Raw genomic sequence first — 14744 nt, 5'->3', positions numbered from 1 at the left:
AGCCTGCCTTGGGGCGGAGGTCGCCTCCGGTCGGGGCCACGCCTGGACAGCCGAAGAAATGAAAGTGGCAGCGAGGCTGGGCCGTGTGCGCGGCGGGGGCGCGGGCGCTCACTCACGGGGACCGCCTCGGTCCTCCTCTCTGGCCGCAGGGTCACATCCCCGACGCGCTGGGTCGCGTCCTCCTCCCGTCCTCCGGCTGGGCCGGTTCTCGCCTGTCCACCGGCCCGCCCGCCCCACCGGGCCGCGGTCGCCCTCCGCCCCCGCGGCGACGCCAGCTCCGCCCCCGCCCTCCCGGCCCTCCGCGCCGCGGCCGCCGGGCGGGGAAGGGGCGGGGAAAGGGGACCCCCTCCCAGTGCACAGACGCACTCCAGCCTTTCCGGGAAGTCCGAGACGCGCTCCCAGCTTCTCGCTGGGCGAAGAACTGACTGAGCAGCTGGCCCTGCCGAGTCTCCTTGGACTTCTGCCACAGAGGCAGCCTCCGCTTCCTCAACTGTAGAATGGGGATAGGCCCAGCTTCTGTGTGGAACAGAAACGAGGGGCTGCTAGGTAATGGTGGTTTCCTTGCCAGCCTGTGTTCCACTTGGCCCTGAGCTCAATCAGGGTCGGGTCTGCCCTATCCTGCTCATATCCTCAGTTCCTGGCATGGTGCCTGGCACATAGCAGGCACTTAATTAATGTCCATTTGCTGAGTGAATGAATGCTTTGGGAAACACAAGCTGAGTCCTTCAGTAAGCACTGAAAGGACTGGCCCTGAAGAATGCTCAGATGACAGGCCCCTCAACCTGGAGGCTTTGCTCAGGCCGGGCAGATTCTCCTCACTCCTCACACAAAGTCACCCCGTTTCCCCCCACAAGACCTTTGTTCCAGGTCTTCCCAGTTTGAAATTTCTTCTTTACCTCCTTTCTTCCAGCCAAATCCAAACCTTTAAGACCTGATATACTCTCTCTATTTTTCAGCTTAGGTTCCTCCTCTGAGGGCCTACAGATACCCCATACCACTACTCGGGCTGTGGTCCAGGCCCAGGGATCAGTTGGCCGACTCAGTCCTAGGATGGGAGGGAAGGCTGGAGGCCTTGTAGGGTGGGAGGGCCAAGGCAGAGGTCACTCTGGAGGGGTGCAGAAGATGAGGGGAGGGCGTATGGGGAGCTGGCAGCAGGAGGTAGGCATTTACCATTGCACAGTTCACTCCTCTTGTGTCTGGATCTTCTGCTTGCTTGATGGCATGAGAACAGACTGGATCCTTAAGGATCCCAGTTTCTAGAACCAAGGATTCGTTCTTTTGTTAAGCACCTATTTTTGCCCAGTCTAAAGTTCCTTTTTTTTAATGATGTTTGAGTCTTCACTCTTCCCCAAATCCCCTGTAAGCAAACAATTGCATGCTGTAGTATGTGCAGAAGGAATTCTAATCTAGTCCTTCATTTGTTTGAGATCCTAATCAATACCTTTACTGAGCATGACTGCACTGAGAGCCGGGGATCAGGTGAAGACGCTGACCCAGTGGCTGATTTCAGGTGCCGACAAGTCAGCAGTAGGTCTGGTGCTCAGAGATAACCAAGGTCACAGAGCTCAGTCACCTAGAAGTGAGAACACAGTTATGGACTGATGGCAACCCCTTTGTAAGAGGGGGGTTATCTGCAGGAAGCACATGGGACACTCAAATTGGGCACTTTGAAGAGAGTTTAAAGAAAGCACTATTTAGGGGCGCCTGGGTGGCTCAGTTGGTTGAGTGTCCAACTTCAGCTCAGGTCATGATCTCACAGTTCGTGAGTTCGCACCCAAGCCCCGCATCGGGCTCTGTGCTGACAGCTCAGAGCCTGGAGCCTGCTTCAGGTTCTGGGTCTCCCTCTTTCTCTCTCTGCCTCTCCTTTACTCATGCTCTGTCTCTCTCTTCTTAAAAAATAAACATTAAAAAAAAAAAGGAAGCACTATTTAAAGGTGTATTCAGGGTGTAGGGAAAACACAGGGACGGCATATCACTGAAGGGCTAGCAAAAGCAGCTCTTCACTATCTACCCTAGCCTGAAACGGTCACCTCTAGCTGCAAGGGTGCTGGAAGGGAGTGGTAAAAGTAGAAGCTGTGAGGAGGGGGCTACTGATGGGAGCTGTGGCGTAAGCTCCAAGGGCATACCCAGCTCAGAGCAATCATAGTACAAAGGTCTAGGGGGAAATCCTACCCAGAGCCTGGACACCTCTATGCAGCCCATTGAGGTGGGTCTTCCAGGGCCTAAAGCTGGAAGGAGGAGGGTGCAGAGTGTGGCTGGAGAGACAATGGAAGATAAATGCTTGGCACATGGGCCCAGGGACTGGGACTTCACAAAGGAAATAGAAACTGTTTGTGCTTTCCTTATCATTCAGTTCTAAATATTTTGAAATTTCATCGTCATTTCCTCTTTAACTCATGGATGATTTAGAAGTATGGTTTTAGTTTCTCAGCCTATGGGAGGTTTATATTTTTCTTGTTGACTTCTAATTATATTGCATTGTGGTTGGAGATCATGGTCTGTAAGATTCTTTGGAATGTGATGTGTCTCCCTCTGTGGTTTTGTACATGGTTATTTGCTGTACCTCTGAGCTGGGTTTTATAGGACAGACAGGAATTTGCCTGGTGAAGAGTGTAAAGCACAGAATTTTATGTTGTGGGAAATAGAAATGATCCATTTTGAAGGAAGTTCAGAAGTTTCTAGCTCATCCACAGAGCTCCCTGGCATCTGCCTCAATACCAGCTGACAGGCTGGCAGGTGGGGTGGGAGGCAGGTGGAAGGTTGGGAGAAGCCAGAGATAATCCAGAGTCCTCAAACACCTGTATCTCCTTCTTGGCTCTCAGTCTTGGCTAGAGAGACTGTGTTCTTCCAGACCCAGACCTTGGAGAACAAGGTCATGGCTTTACCACATATTAGCTGTGTGCCCTCTCTGACGGCATATTGTAACCCTATGGAACAGACACTGGTCCATCCCACTGTGTCCTGAGTGTAAGTAGCTCAAATAAGGCCCTGTCTCTGAAGCTTGGCAGGAGCCATCAAGAACCTAGTTGAGGATGTACCCTCTTCCACTGCACAGCCTGGGCACCTGACTTCTCTATGAGCGCTCCAAGTAGCAGCCATGTTGCATCCAGACCTGGGCACCTGCTGTGTATATCTAGGAAAGTCTCTGCCCCTCTCCGAACGTGTCTGGAAAAGTCTACTTCCCCATTTGTACCACAAGAGTATGTTCCACCCACACCATTTCAAATCCCGTATCAGGACCAACTTCCTGCCGCCCCCCCACTCCCATAGGCCTGTAGGCCTGTACCCAGTGACTCCTCGGAAACAGAGTGACCTTTCCCTGGGGACTCCCCAGCCCCTCCTATAGAAAGCCCACCCTCATTTCCACACTCCCCCCAGGATGGGTGACAGTACCCCCCCAGCTCTCCCCACCAGGCATCTGGCAGCTCCTATAGACTGATGGGGCCCACCTTCCCCTCATTCTCCAAAGGAAAATTTCTATTTCAGCTTCTGCCCCTCCCTGCCCAGAAGGCAGGCTCTCTTCTCCTGAGTCTTCCATCCTGGCACAAGGAGAAAAAAGTGAAGGATACCGTGGCAGTTTAAGAGGGATTGAGCACAGATTTCCTTTAGCTTGAGGAAGACAAGATTCAAGGGAATGTGACAGGGGAGAACAAGGTTGAAAAGGACTTCCATTAAAATTCTGAGTGACTTCAGATAATGCATTTATTCTCTCTGAGTCTATTTCCCCTTCTGTAAAATAGAAACAACAAAATAAAAATAACAGAAAAGCTGCAAGGGTCAGATGCAATAGTCCTTGTAAACTGCAGGAGGCCAGTCTTCGGGGGGGTTGGGTGCGGCCTCCAAGCATCTAGCAGGCTTTGTGTAGAAGAGGGTTTGCACTTGTCCCTGTGGTCCTGGAAAGCAAGGGCAGAGACCCAGGCAGTAGGAAACACAGCAGGACTGTCCATCCACACAGCCTGGTTGTGCTCCAAGTGCTCTTCCCACCAGGCTCCCCACCCACCCTTGGAGTGAGAGGCATAGTAAGTGTGCCCCTTAGGACAATTTCATAGCCCTCTGAACTGACCCCCAGCTTGGCCCTGGCAGGCATTGCCCCCTCCCCTATGTGCATACCTTCCAACCACTTGGGTTAGTTTCCAGTTAGTTCCCAGGGGAAGTGATAGTATATGTGTCTGTGTTGGGTCGGGGGAGGGGATTCACCAGTGTCCCAGGCTCAGCCTTCCCAAGAACCCACCACAAAGCCTGGCCCTCTACTCAGGGTAGAGAGATCAGTGGTTGCCAGGAGTTAGAGCTGTAGAGGACAGTGTGACTATAAAGACATAGTATATGGGACTTTTTCTGGGTCACAGGTCTGTGTCCTGATTCTGGTTCCACAAACCTATACACATTACAAAATTTCATGAAACTATATACAAAAGAAAAAATGAAAAATGAGTGCACTCGGGGTGCCTAGGTGTCTCAGTCTGTTAAGTGTCTGACTCTAGATTTTGGCTCAGGTCATGATCTCACAGTTCATGAGTTTGATCCTGCATTGGGCTCTACATGGGCTCTATGCTGTTATGCCTCTGCTTAAGATTCTCTCTCTCTCTCCCTCTGCCCCTCCTCTCTCTAAAAAAAGGAAAAAAGAATGAAAAGAAAAATGAGTATATTTGGTGAAATCCAAATAAAGTCTGTAGTTTTATTTAAAAAAAATTTTTATGCCTTTATTTTATTTTGAGAGACAGAGGCAGAGTGAGTGGAAGAGGGGCAGAGAGAGAGGGAGATACAGAATCTGAAGCAGACTCCAGGCTCTGTGCTGTCAGCACAGAGCCCGACAGGAGGCTCGAACCCATGGACTGTGAGATCATGACCTGAGCTGAAGTCAGACACAACCAACTGAGCCACCCAGGTGCCCCAAGTCCATAATTTTAAATGTCAGTTTCCTGGTTGTGATCATAACTATGGTTATAAGACGTTGTCACTGGGGGAAGCTGGGGGAAGGGTATATAGGAGCTCTGTATCATTTTTGCAACTTCTATGTGAGTCTAAGATGATTAAAAAATACATTTTTAATTTTTTTTAATTAAAAAAATTTTTTTAAGTTTATTTATTTACTTTCGAGTGGAGGAGGAACAGAGAGAGAGGAAGAGATAGAATCCCAAGCAGGCTTCGCACTGTCAGCTCAGAGCCCAATATGGGGCTCAAACTCATGAACTGTGATGTGAGATAATGACTTGAGCTGAAACCAAGAATCTGACGCTTAAGCCACTGAGCCACCCAGGCGCCCCCCAAAAATACGTTTTTTAAAAACACTGACTAAAAGACATATCAGTTCCAAGTTGTGGATCTTCTTTGGATCCTGATTTGAACAAATCAACTGTAAAAAATTTATGAAATAATTAGGAAGTTTGAATTAGTGTACTTTTGATAATATTAAGGAATTATTGTTATTTAAGGATTTTTTTTTGGTAAGTCCTTGTCTTTTAGAAATATGAACAGAAAAATGTAAGGATGAAACAATATGATGTCTAGGATTTGGAGTGAAAGTGGTTAGATATGAAACCAGATTGTCATGTGTTAAAAATTCTCTCTGCTGAGTCACAAGGACTTGGGGTTTATTATACCATTGGCTCTACTTTTGTATACATTTTAATATTTCAACAGTAAGTTGAAAATGATTAACAGTAATATATTTAAAATTTTTTTTATTTTAGAGAGAGAAAGAGAGTACATTAGCGGGGGGTGGGGGATAGAGGGAGAGAGAGAATCTTAAGCAGGCTGCATGCCCAGCATTGAGCCTGATGATGGGCTTGATCCCACAACCCTGGAATCATGACTTGAGCTAACATAGAGAGTCAGATGTTCAACCACTCAACTGAATGAGCCACCCAGGCACTCGAAAACTTATAAACAGTAATAAGTAAACATTAACAATTAAACATAAGTATTACTTATTTAAATAGTAAGTATTTAAATAAGTATTTATTAACAATAATGAGTAAAGTTATTAACAAAAACTTTTAAAAAGGAATGACACAAGGACAGATTTCTGAGCTTCTCTCGTAGAGATTCTGTTTCAGTATCTCTGGGGTGGGTCCAGGAATCTGCTGTTTAGCAAGCTCCCCAGTAAGATTTATTCAGAAGACTAAGGTTTGAGAACCTGTGCTACAGAATGAATGCTTATATCATCCCTTCAGATTCATATGTTGAAATCTAATCCCCAAAGGTGGGGCCTTTGGGAGGTGAGGAAGATCTGAGGGTGGAGCCCTCAGGAATGATATCCTTGCAAAAGAGACCCCAGAGAATACCCTTGCTTCTTCTCTCATGTGAGGACACAAAGATGCAAAAATGGTCGTCCATGAACCAGGAAGCAGGTCCTCACAAGACTCTGAAGCTATGAATGCCTTGACTTTGGACTTCCCAGCCTCCAGACCTGCGAAAAATAACCTTCTGTTGTTTTTAAGCCAACCAGTCTAGGGCATTCTGTTACAGCAGTCCGGACAGAGGAAGACAATCTCTTCCGGTTCCCTGTTTCACTTGTGGGGCGGGGTCCAGCCAGAGGGCCTCCCAGAGGGCTGGCGTGATGTCTTCTAGTAATGATAGTAGTAAATTAGTATAGTTTTAACATCTTACAGAGACAGTATGGTGGAGTGAAAACAGTATACCCATTTCATTCATTTGTTCATTTATTCATTCATTCCATAAGTATTTACTGAGGACTCATTGGATGTTGGGCACTGTATTTGGCCTTGCTTTGTTGGTGCTGACAAAAACCTCAGTCTTTTGAGGAATTTCCACCAGGCACAGGTGTGCCATTTCACAGCTCATAAAACTGAGCCTGCACTGGGGCGCCTGGCTGGTTCAGTCAGTAGAGCCTGGGACTCTTGTTTTCCGGTGTAGGAGTTCAAGCCCTACTCTGGGCATAGAGCTTACTTAAAACAAAAAAGAAAACAAAAACCTGAGGCTACAGAAGATCATTACATGCAACAGAAAGAGATCTGTTCTTAAAGGGGAAGGCCCTTGACTATCATCATTTAGTCTAACTTCCTCAGAGTAAATGGGAAACATGAGGCCCAAGGAGTGAAGGAGATGGGCCCAAAGATAAATAATGACAATAAAAGCCATTCAGTGAAACTTATATACCTGTGCTTGAGATGCATTTTCTCATTTCTTCCTCTCATCCACTCTGGGAGGGAGGGAGGTTGGTCTTTCTTCTAGAGCAGTGAAATTTCTTTTAGAGAAGGAGGGTTGGGCAAGAGAGAAAGAGGTTACACTCAGGGGGAAGAAGGCGTTGGGCATGCTAGGATGACAGCCCACACTCTGCCCTACAGCTCTCTCTGGGAGAACACCAGGTCCCATCTTGGCTTCATTTCCTGGAGGTGTGAAAACTGCGTCTCCTCCTAGCCAGAACACAACTGTTCAGGCTGTGGGTGGGCCCTGCTTCTAGGACTCACACTGCACCCTGTGGAGTCTGAAATCCACAGCGAGTACAGCCTGTGACTTCCGTAGTTGTTACCCAGCTTCCCACGGGCGGCACTTAGGGATTTTTCAAGAAACCGCATGAGGAGCGCAGCTTTGCCCCAGGCTAAGGGAAATAAGAGTGCACTCTCCTCTTCCAGGGAGTCTGCTTTCATTACGCCGTCTGCCTGGAACCAGTCCTCCTCACGGGGGAGCCCTCGGCACAGAAAGTTCTTCGTGCTTTGCTGAAAGTTCTTAGGACTTCCGGGTGAAGCCCAGGAGATTGTCTTCGCCTTTGGACAGTAAACACTGAAAAGTGGGCTGTTCTTTATGTTACTTCCTCCTTGGAACCCTGTAGCAATCACTGACAGTTGTAAGGAACATTTTGGTTTACAAAGTGCTTTCACCTCTCTGGTCATTTTGAGTCCTGCAACAAACCTGGGAGGCAAGCAATGGCTCCGAAAGGTTTTCAAAATGACTTGGCCAAGAGCCACAGCCTGAAAATGTCAGAGCTGGGACCCAGCCTCCTAACTCCAGTTGTGGGTCCACCCCCTACTCCACACTGAGTGCTTAGCATATGTACTGTTTAAGAGCTACCTCATAAGACCCACCCGGTTAGTGAGGAAGAGGAGAACAAATTGCCTTCGAAAGGGGCTAGACATTTTTCTAAAAATGGTCTCTTGGGAAAGAAGACATTTGTGTCTGGATCCATGTTAAAGCAATTAACAGCATTAAGTTCATCCACCATCCTCAGTAACCTTGACACCACGTTAGATTTCTCACTCACTCTTTTGATACCCTTGCAAAATCTGCTGGCACAGGTCAGATTCCATACATTCTACAGATGTAGCACCCAGGAGAGAAAGTCATTAAGGTGAGCTGCAGGTAGAAACGGAAAAGAGACACGAAAAGGAGATAAGAGACAGAGAGAAGGGGTTCAGGAAAAGAAGGCTGTCTGAGGGTCACTTGAGGGGAGGGGCTCTGCCTTTGGGACGAAGGTATATGGTAGACCACCCCTTCGATACCTAGAGCTTCCCTGACCTTGAAAGCAATTTCCTCTCCACAGGGGTGCCCAGAGGACACAGTGCAGGCTGCAGGCTCTGAGACAAACTGAGAAGCGCCAGAAAGTTCCAGCCAATCAATCTCAGCTCCAATGGGGTGTGAGTCTCCCAGCCGAGCTCTGTAACTGAGTTCTCATCCATCCCCCATGCCTGCCCAGCTTCCATACAACACCCCCTCTGCTCCCTCACCACAGGCAAGAGCAAATGTGCACAGGATGGATGGGGAGCTTCAGTCTACACAGGCAACACACAATTCTCCATGCAGCTGCAGAGGCCAGGCAGAGATAATCCAGTGCAACAGATAATCCAGTATTTGGCTCCAGGGGTCACAAGCCGGGGAAATCTCAGCTCTCACAATCATACAAGGAAGTCATCTGGACTCCAAGAGTCTGGGAAGGCTTCTGCTCTCCTCTGTTGTCCTTCAAAGTCCTTACCTGGGCCATGCTAGGAATAGCTAGTCTCATCCCAGAAATCATACCTAGAAGCAGACAATAAACCAATCCTTGTTTTTCAGATATTTACAATTGGGTTGCCTGGAACCAAGGTGAAGAGAAAATTTGCTACAAAGAGATAGAAGGAATGTTTCTACCAACATTCTGTGCAACATTGGGAAAGTCATGTTGCCTGGTCTGGGGCCTTTTTCTGCAGGTGTACAATCACTGCATTATTGCAGGGGTTCCCAAACCAGACTGAGCCGTAGACTTACCTGGAGATTAAAAAAAAAAAAAAAAAGTTTCCCAGGCCTCACCCCAAACCAAAAGAATCCATATTTTAGGGGTGGAGCCCAAGAATCAACATCTTTGACAAGTTCTTCAGCTGTTTTTGATGCCTAAGCAGGTGGGAAAATTACAGGCTTTGGCCTCTTAAAGCTGTCAAACTGTTAAGTCTAATGAGCTAGTAAGCAGAGGTCTATAATCTGGAAGAACTTGGGTCTCCAATAAGCCATCTACAGATAATCAGGCAGGCCCTGCACCTTGGCCTGAAACTCCAAGTGTCAAGTGGCTCGGGACCCAGGTGTCAGCTCCCAGGTTCTGGATTTATTTGCCTGCCCCTACTCCTCTCTCCCCTGTTCTAGGTATGGGCACTGGGTCCAGCCAGCTGGTGATCAGGAGAGATAAAGAGTGCTCATTTCAACCTGTATACTCTGGGCTGGGCTTAATCCAGCCTTCCCCTCCCGGCTCCTACCTGCCAGTTTGTGAATCTAGCCTTGAGAGCCCCAAATTCCTACTGCCATGCTCTCTGACATGATAGCTATTTGCTCAAGCATCTTCATATTCATAGAAGAGCATTTCTTGAAAATATAGTGCAGGAAAAATAGCACAATAGAAACTTGTGTTTAGAAGTAGGTCCATAGGCTAGAAGTAGATCTGTGTTTTAAGAGCGGAAGATCCCACCTCCCCCATGTGGAGATGTGTGCCTTGAAACAATGAAGTATTTAATCTGTCAGCTATGAATTTGCTACACTTCTATTTTGTGTGAAGCAGAGCTAAACACTGTACATATGCTATATCATTTAATCCTTTTGAGGTAAGACTTTTTTTTTTTTAAATTTACAGATGAGAACACAAAGACTCAGAGAGGTTGGGTAACTTGTCCAAAGGCAGACCTGGAATTCTAATTTACACCTAACCCTTAACATCTCTGATGCTGTCTCCCCAGTGTAAAATGGGAGTAATATTGTCCTCATGGTATTGTTGGAAGAGATTAAATGGAAGAAACTTAAGTAATGGAAGCAAATGTCTGAGAGTCTCCTGGGAGCCATGCACCAAGAGAGGTCCAGCAAAACACCTCTCTGCTCCCTCCCTTCCCCTGAAAAATATTAGATCTGTCAGCTACTTCCCACCAGATCAGAGGAAGGCCAAATTGGGAGAGTAAATATGGGTTGAAGAAATAAGAATGTAAGGCAGGGATTCATGCCAAATCATAAATGTATGATTCATAACAATGTGAGCAAAAGTAATCTAGGGACCACAGTGGATCCCGAGTCAAAATGACCCAGCAGTAATGTTTCAAACCAACGCAAGGGTTTTTTTACGGGGGGGGGGGGGGCAGTGGTTAAGTGAAATGCTTGAGGGGGTACTGTTGATATCTGACAACTGCCATGGCAGACGTAGAAGACCAGGGAAAAATGAGTATCACATCTGTTGAGAGGCACACAGGTTCTGGGCAAGAGTCAAGGTTCAAGTCAAGACATGATGGGAACACTGATGAAAACCAGCCAGATGAGATGAAATCAGGATATGTGTAGACAACTTAAAGTCAAGAGTTCCAGGTAGGAAAAGCCATGTTTGACAGCTGATTTCGTGGGGAGACAGTCGAGGGTGGGAGTGAGGACGTGAGTGAGAAAAGGGCAAGGTGAAGGGGTCACCAAGGCGACCTCGGTGAGTGGCAGTGTGAGAAGATGACTGCCAGGTAGGCCATGACAACTCCTGAAGGACCGCCACCCTAAATCCACTCTGGTCACCCCAGTAGGTGACCTTAAATTCAGCTCCAGGCCCCAGGGATGAGGTGGTCTTTCCATAAGCAGGGGCTAGTGTTTTCAGTCATCTCAGGAAAGACAGAAGGCAGCTTGATCTGCAGCAGAGGCTGCCAGACAACTTGAGAGCTGTTGTCATACCCTGAGCAGGAGAGGCTGTGAGGTAGAAAAGTGAGCAGACTTTTCTGGGAGGCTCCAGCTATCGTGGACAGAACGAAGCCCAGCAAGAAGACAGGAGTGAGGTGGGCTAGGTCTCAGTGCCAGCTGGGGAAGAACTTACCGTCACTCAGAGCCGTCTCAGCAGGGCTCTGGTCAGCTAGCAGGTGGACAGCTCTCAGGCCCTGGAGGTTTTCAAACAGTTGCCCAGTGGCTAGGAGATGCTCTAGAGAGGGTTGCTGTCATGGAGGGAGGTTAAACTAGACCACACTTTTTTAGTCTTTCTTGGGAACAGTTTCTTCAAGTGACAGCTTACGAGAAGTCCAGTAAATATAACTCTGCTTCTCTGGTTGAGTTTGGGGTAAGGACCAGGCTCCCAGGATTCCCACCTCTAAGGAACTGTTGGCATTTCCTGATGCAGAGCTGAAAACTAGCAACTGGACAGTCTCTAAGATTCTATCTATCTATCTATCTATCTATCTATCTATCTATCTATCTATCTATCATCTATCTTAGGCTCCATGCCCAGCATGAAGTCCAATGCAGGGCTTGAACTCACAACCCTGAGGTCAAGACCTGAGCTGAAATCATAAGGCATATGCTTAACCAACAGTCACCCAGATGCCCCTGTAAGATCCTTTTAATTAATTAGTATTTTAATTTTCTTTCTTTGAGAGAGAGAGAGAGAGAGAGAGAGAGAGAGAGAGAGAAACAGAATCCCAAGCAGGGTCCATGCCCTCATCTCAGTCCAGAGCCTGATGTGGGGCTCCAATTCAACAAATCTTGAAATCATGATATATGACCTGAGCCAATATCAAGAGTCAAATGCTCAACTGAATGAGCCATCCTGGAACCCCTACGATCCTTTTTTTTTTTTTTTTAAGTTTATTTATTTTGAGAAAGATAGAAAAATGAGCAGGGGAGGGGCAGAGAGAGGGGAGAGGGAATTCCAGGCAGGCTCTTTGCTGTCAGTGTAGAGCCCAATGTGGGACTTGACCCCACAAACCACGAGATCATGACCTGAGTGGAAACCAAATGTTGGAAGCTTATCTGACTGAGCCACCCAGGTGCCCTGGCTAAGACTGTTTTTAATGTTAAGATTTGGTAAGCCAAGAGAGGAGCTTGGACATGCTGTGCTGGTACCTTAAAATACTTGTCTTCCTCCAAAAGTTTGGACACTGTCTCTCAGTTCTTCCTGCTTACATACCTGGCTGCCACCTCTGATGGCCCCGAGGTTTTGTTTTCTATATGCAGCCTCCATAATAACAGCAAGCAACATGGACACTGCCTGAGGTTGGTACCCAGTCACAGTGTGCTCGCCAGGGCTGGATCTCATGGTGCAAGGGGTCTTTATAGACACAGGTGGTCTGGGCTGAGCAGTCATCCATGAGGAATTTATTCAACATTTGCCAAGTATTTTCTCTCTCTCTGTGCTAGGCTTTATGGGAAGATAATGTCCAAGAAGATGTGATCCCTGTTTCTGAAAAGTGTCCAGTCTATGAGAGAGAGAGCCTTGTCAATGTGGAGCATGAAATGCCGGGGAAGCCCAGAGGAGCACATCCTGGGCAGCGGGGAGTGGGTTGGATGTCCGGGAAGGCTCTGGATGCTTACTTGGAGTTTTGGAAGATGTAAGAATTAACTTGCTGAAGGGGAAATGGGCAGTTGAAGCAGGCAAAAGTATCTAAAAAGTCCTGCACAGTAGTAAGAGAGCACAATGTATTCAAGGAACTGCTGGTCATCCAGAATGTCTGGAGCTAAAGCAGTGGATGGGGGTCTAGCCCAAGATGATACTGGAGAAGTTGACCAGATACTGAAGCTCCTGTGTCCTATGAACTGATCCAAAGGGACTTGGTTCTGAAAGCTCTAGGGAGCCTGGGAGGATTCATATTGGTCCAAACCAATTTTTTCTTGCAGCCCTTCTAGTTCCTGAGGTCTGGAGAGTATAGAGGTAGCCCTGTGAGCCTGCTCAGTGGACGTTAACAAATGACACTATTAAGTCTGGAACATGGACAGTCACTTTCTATTCTTGGCTTGGCTCCTGATGCAGGCAGTGACCTTTAAGCCATCCCTTCCCTTTCTGTGCACTGAGTCTCTCCTTCAGCAGAACAGGGACAAAAGTGCTTCCACCCCCCTGCCATATTAGAATTGCCAAGACCAGAGTGTTCCCTGCAGCACAAAACAAGTTCTCCTTAGAACACAATGCCTTTTGAAATAAAATTTGGGAGAAATCAGAAATCTTTAACACATGCATTTTGTTCTTTAGTTGACAGCAGGAAGATTAGCATACCTGTGTCTCACAGCAAGGGCTGATTCACGAGGCACTCACGACTTCTCAAGGCCTGAGCTGGCTGCTGGAGCCGGGGCTAGGAGTACCTGGGAGGCTGCCATCATGGAGCTGGAAGCAGGGGAGGACAGGGTTGGTGGAGGGCAGCAGCGCACCTTATCAATCAGCTGGTTCCTGCTGTCCTCACAGGGTTGTGAGAAGGACTTTGATAATCCATGCAAGGGGCTTTACAGGGTGCCTGGCACATGGTGAGCGGTCATCTGTGCTGGTTGTTACTGCTAATGTGCATATATTGTGAGGTCAGCTCTGAACTCACCAGGCCTCTCTGTATGGAGCACATGTTCTTTGAGACCTTGATACTATCTACTTCTTCTTGTCTATTACAAGCATAAGTGCTTCATGGTGGGCACCACGATCTGGCAGGATGTGCATCCCTGCAGTACCCAGCAGTGTTCTTTAGCCTTCCTCGCCCCTCTTCTTAGAGGACACTGGTCAGTTTGCCTTATATTCTAATTACCCATGTCAGTGTCTCACTTGCTGAGCTGTGAGCTCCTCAAGGGAATGAACCTATAAACTGCGCCCAGAAACCCTCATGCTTAGCTTGGCCCTGCTTTAAGGCCTCAGCACTTGCTGTTCTACCCGGTACTTTTCCTCAACTCATGTATCAACTACCACCTCTGCAGAGCGGGCTCTTCTGACCACTAAGTTGCTGCCTCCACTCCACAATCTAGCACACTATTTTTTTTTTCATAGCATTACCAGTATTTGAAATAATCTTATTGATTTATTCATGTGTCTTCTCCACAAGGATATAAGCTCCATGAAAACAGGGGCCTTTGTTTGTCCTGTTGCTGTATTCCTGTTTCCTATAACTGTGTTTGGCATATGATAGGTGCTCAATAAATATTAACGGATGCTGAATCAATGCTAAATCAAATGACTGGGGGTGGGTATTTATAACCTCTCCTCCTCCTACTGAGTAAGGTCAGTATTGTGGAGATTACAAAAAAACAGAACATGTGGTTTCTGCTCCCAAATTGGTTGAAGAAAGGAGCAGAACCATGACCAGGTGCCAGATGTGAGGCACCAAGGCAGAGGGAAGAGAGACTCAGGCTGCAGGCTGCGGCTAGAACAGAGCTTGAGGGCAGGGATCATGCTACTCATCTTCCGGCATGGTGGTTGGAGTAAGTGCTCTGTGAGTGCCTGCTGAATTGCCCTGGGCAGACAGCCCAGTGTGGTAATGCCAGCGGACTGGTGAGATACAGACACTGTGTATAAGCTGGCCTCTTGGTTTATAGATATTACTACTCAGTAAGTTCCAATCTGTGGGTGT

General features: G+C 47.5%; 1 protein-coding gene across 2 annotated transcripts in view; it reads right to left on the bottom strand.

The window, feature by feature from the left end:
* MOB3C (MOB kinase activator 3C) overlaps positions 1–265 on the bottom strand; it is an 8664-nt gene extending 8399 nt beyond the window's left edge. Inside the window, exon 1 of one of the 2 annotated variants that reach the window (XM_029948505.1) lies at positions 8–265. The gene's annotated coding sequence lies outside the window, so the exon portion shown is untranslated. The remainder of the gene's footprint in view (positions 1–7) is intronic. The other variant, XM_029948508.1, reaches the window with a different exon arrangement.
* Between the last annotated feature and the right edge of the window lie 14479 nt (positions 266–14744).

Source organism: Suricata suricatta, chromosome 8 (assembly GCF_006229205.1).
Source record: "Suricata suricatta isolate VVHF042 chromosome 8, meerkat_22Aug2017_6uvM2_HiC, whole genome shotgun sequence".
NCBI classification, from domain to species: domain Eukaryota; kingdom Metazoa; phylum Chordata; class Mammalia; order Carnivora; family Herpestidae; genus Suricata; species Suricata suricatta.
This window is presented reverse-complemented; position numbering and strand designations above follow the sequence as displayed.